Source organism: Mus caroli, unplaced genomic scaffold (genome assembly GCF_978045245.1).
Source record: "Mus caroli unplaced genomic scaffold, Mus_caroli_1 scaffold_9, whole genome shotgun sequence".
In the NCBI taxonomy this organism is placed as follows: Eukaryota; Metazoa; Chordata; class Mammalia; order Rodentia; family Muridae; genus Mus; species Mus caroli.
Genome location: NW_028227264.1, coordinates 63,660,396 through 63,665,305, shown reverse-complemented (window position 1 = coordinate 63,665,305; position 4,910 = coordinate 63,660,396). Strand labels below are relative to the sequence as shown.

At 42.0% G+C, this 4,910-nt stretch overlaps 1 pseudogene; it reads right to left on the bottom strand.

Moving 5' to 3' along the window:
- Positions 1 to 1,924: 1,924 nt before the first annotated feature.
- LOC110302696 (large ribosomal subunit protein uL10 pseudogene) lies at positions 1,925 to 2,812 on the bottom strand (annotated as a pseudogene).
- Positions 2,813 to 4,910: the final 2,098 nt, after the last annotated feature.

The window sequence follows — 4,910 nt, the reverse complement described above, 5'->3', positions numbered from 1 at the left end:
ACTATACACGAATCCTAGCACAACTACCTAAAGATAAACACAGGGGTCCGAATATACGCTTGAGAGATGGCTCTATGGATAAAGTGCATGACCTGAATGTTCAAGGTCCTCAGTTCAAGTCTCCCAAACCCACATAAAGCTGGTTATGGAAACAAACCACTTTGTGCTCTTCTGGAGAGATAGGAAAAAAAGATGTCTACAATCTCACACTGGCCAATTAGCTTTTCATATTTAGAGATGAATGATGAGAAAAGGAGTTTCAGTGTAGAAGGTGAAGACAGAAGTCTGACACTGTCCTTTCACCTCCACACCACCATAACATGTATGCATCTGTGTGCACGGCACATGCACACACACACATGTACACATGAGAACATAAATAAAAAATACCTAAAGGTGGGTTGAGAAAATTGTAGCCAATAGGAGGAAGGTTATAGTCCCAAAGGAATGTACATGTATTTTCTAGTGTATGCAGACTGGAGCTGGAGGACGCCTAGGAGAAGTACTACTATGGGTGGGAATGGTAGAAAGAGTATGAAGCTGAAATAGAATGAATTCCTAAAGTGCCTACAACCATTATGCACCAAGTGCTACAGTGCAGAATCATAGAAACTGCAGTTGGCTTCTTCGGTTATCGGGCTACAACATAGAACCATAAGAGATGACCTGTCTTAGACTGGGTTTTATTGCTGTGAGGAGACACTATGACCACACAACTCTTAAAAAGGCCAACATTTAATTGGGGCTGGCTGACAGTTTCAGAAGTTCAGTCCATTATCATCGTGGCAGGAAGCAAGGCAGTGTGCAGGCAGACATGGTTTTGGAGAAGGAGATGAGAGTTCTACATCTTGGTCTGAAGGCAGCCAGGAAACTCTCTTCACCCTGGGAATAAGCTTAAGATCTCAGAGCTCCTCCAATATGGCTGTACCTACTCTAACAAGACCACACCTCCTAACAGTGCCACTTCCCCTGCACCAAGCTTATTCAAATGACCACAGGAACTGAAAATGCCAAATCTGATTTGAGGCAGAGGCTCAGAAGCTTAGGTGGACTGTATTGCTGAAGTAGAGAAGTCACATTAATCTTTTTTGCCCAATTTGGAGAGGCTCAAGATGCTTCACCAAAGTCCATGAGACATTACTTTTTGTGGGGAGCCCCAACATTCTTGAGCATATGTGTGATTCAATTTGTCTCCAACTCAAAATTTACAGTGGAAGCTACAGATCTTGAATTAGCAAATCTAATTGTAATTGGATATGAGGGCAGCAGAAACGAAATGGCCGTACTCAACCTCAAAATGCAAGGTGGGTCACGACTGAACTCTACCACAATTAAAGTAGGAAATATGATTCAAGAATACCTTCAGCTTTGTGGAGTTAATTGTTTTTCTAGTGATGGCTATTCTTGGTTGTCAACCTCACTGCATCTGAAATGGAACTGGGCACACCCATGAGGAATATTTTTTTTAATTACATCTGGATTTTTAAGGTGAGAAGATAAACTTTTAATCCAGACCTTTTGAAGTAAGAAGACCCAGCTGCAATCTGAGTCACACCTTCTGCTGGCACCCTGCATGAAGATCACAGAAAATGGGAGGCTCTCTCTTCATCTCTCTCTTCATCTGCTTGCTCTTGCCCTCTGGAACAAGTCCTTTCCTTCACTGGCATTACAGCCTACTTCCTCAGGATTCCAGCATATACTGAAGGCCAGCTAAGACATCCAGCCTCATGGAGTGAACAACTACTGGAGTTTTGGAACTTCTCTTCATAGGTATACATTTTTGGATTAGCTATACCACATCCTCTGTAACCCATTCTAATAAATCGCAGACACACACACATACATATTCTCTCTCTCTCTCTCTCTCTCTCCTTTGAAGGGATTAGTCAAAGAGGCCAAATCCCTTATCCTCATCAGCTTACACTCACTCTTCAGGAGCAGCAGTTGTGGCAACAGCCACAGGGGTAGTAATCACAAATGCAGATGGCTCAGCAAAGAAGGGCTTGACCTTTTCAGCAATTGACAAGGTGTAGTTAGTCTACCACAGACAAAGCCAGGATCTGCTTGTTTCCATTGACAATTGAGTGTGGAACTGAGGCAATGGTTGGGTGACCACTCTGTAGACAAACACAAGCAACATTTTGGACAACAACCCAGAGTGTAGAATCTTCTCTGTAATGTCAAATTTCAAGGTAATAAATGCTGGTATTGCCAAACACCTGTTGGATGATCAGCCCAAAAGAGAAGGGAGAGATATTCAACCTCTTCTGTGGTGTGGCTTCACTAACTCCTACTTTGTCTCCAGTTTGAATCAGCTAGTCATCACTCAAATTTCAATTTTGATTTCACCTCTGGGAATTTTAGTTATGATGCCTGACTGCTGGAAGAAAGAAGTCTCCTCAGACTTTAGACCAGTGTTTCTGAGCTGGCAGAGTGGCATTACACTGGAAATGGCACCAGCATGGGCAGTGGCAGTAGCCTGTACCTTATTGGAAGGCATATCATATTGCAGTAAATTCCTCCTTCATGAACAGAAAGCCCATATCCCCCTGGATATGAGGCCATAAATTCTCCAGAACTGGATTGGTTTCCAGGTGCCCTACCCCTACCCCTATCCCTACTATATTCTTGTTCATCATGGTATTCTGCCTGTCAGCCTTCCTTAAAAGGGACATGGGGTTCTGCTGTACCTGCTTGGAGCTCATGCCATATTATATGCTCCAACAATGAAGCATTTTGGGTAAGCAAACAAATGTTGGATTATTTTAAGGAAGAAATTAGACTCCCAGGTCGCCCTGTCTCCCTTAGACATCATGGCAGAGTGTCAGGACTTGCCACTGCAATGTTTAAAGACAGTGTCACTCTAATGAGGACACCAGGCAAGAGCCAACCGTTTTCATACTGGCCATACGGACTCAGTTTCCAGAGTCAGAACAACTTGAGTGAAAAGCAGGTTACATGGGAGGACAACTCCAGAATGCCACAAAAAATATTTTTTTTCTCAGTCTTCTGCAAAGGAATCTGTGAACTTTCACTAGAGATTAATATATAGTGAGACAGAGGAAGTTAGCAAGACATTTTTGACAGCTTCTTAATAGTAATTCTGAGCTGATCTTTACTACAGGAAACCCAGTGTTTCACTAGGGTTTGCTGGTCTAAGTAAGGACTGGGGGAAGCCTGATGATATTTTGATATTGAGACCATTGCCTCTGGGAGCACAGTGAGTCCTCACACACATTGTATGTTTGCTCTTACAAGTTTTGATTGTTTAACAACAGTGGATAAACCCAAACCTCTCTGAATCCCATGTAGTTCCATGTAATGTGGGAAGAGTTCTTTGACATGGGAAAGGACCAATGGAAGCCATAAGTAGTGCTATATCCAGGAAAAAAAAAAGTAAATTAAAAATGGTACCACATACCTGGAGGATATTCAGAGATTATTCATGATGTTATGAAGCCACAAAAGATGTTGCTATGGTGACTGCTAATGTATCTCCATTCAGCAAGCTCTACGCAAGGGGCAGATTTTCAATTAATGGAGAAATACACGGTGTGAAGCTAAACATAAGCAGAGGGACTGACGGTAATAGCAGCTGCAGTTCCAGATTAAGTTGCATCATTTGAGCACATTACTACTGCTACTGGTATAAGTAGCTATTGTGTAGTATACATAACTTTTCCTTTCCATGTGTCTGAATATTTAAGCCCATATAGTTTGCTTTTAACTGGCAGAGGCAGTGCTACACCTCCACTCTCCTGCCTCAGGGATATCATTTTCTAGCCTTATGTCACAAGGTCTTCTTTGGCAACGAACCTGATCACCTTTCCAACAGACAAAATGTGTCTTTGTTGATTGGAGTCTTGGCTGGATCTTTTGCAGTGTAGGCTTTTGGGTTTGCAGAGCTTATTAGTTCCTGCTGTTGTTGCTTTGATCAATATCTGACAGGAAGAAATTTAAGAGAAGAAGGACTGGCTTGGTTCATGGCTGAAGGGTACAGTCCATTGTGGTGGGAAGAATGTACTGACAGGAGTTCCAGTAAGCTGGTCACAAGGAATACATAGCTAGAAACAGGGGAAAGAATGCTGGTGCTCTCCGCACATACCTGTTCCATCCCCCTTCTTAATTCAGTCTGTGCAGGCAGCCTATGTTTACTATTCCTCTCCTTTAAATCTCTCTGCCAACATTCCATCCTCACAGACATGCCTCAGTGTGAGCTTCCTTAATAACGCTCTCTACTTAAGTTGTCAACAAAGATAATCATCAGGACAGCTGTGCAATGCACCCTCTGCAGGTAACTACTCTCTTTTTGGGAAGCACGTTTGATTCGATGTTGGGCCTTCACAGAGTGAATGCTTAGCCATTGATCATGATGTAACCATGTAGCTTGAGCAACATTAACTCAGTATGGCCCACGATGGTTTCTGTTTACATACCTGGAGTCCTGCTCCTGTCATTTCCCTTCAAAATGTATCCTGGGGAAAAAAAGAAAGGAGCCATCTTTTGCATTCTGAGTCTAAGCATTTTTTTCCAACTCTTCTTCAGGCTCACCTCATGATCTCATGGGTAGGAGTTTTTATTTCAGAATTGTTGGCTCACATGACTGTGTGAGTACCTTAGTTCTCTGTCCCTGTCAATTTACTAGCATATATATATATATATATATATATATATATATATACACACATATATATATATATATATATATATATATATATATATGCACATATATAATAGTACATGTCTTAGTTAGGGTTTTACTGCTGTGAACAGACACCATGACCAAGGCAAGTCTTAATAAAACAACATTTAATTGGGGCTGGCTTAAAGATTCAGAGGTTCAGTCCATTATCATCAAGGTAGAAGCATGACAGTATCCAGGCAGGCATGTGCAGGTAGAGCTGAGAGTT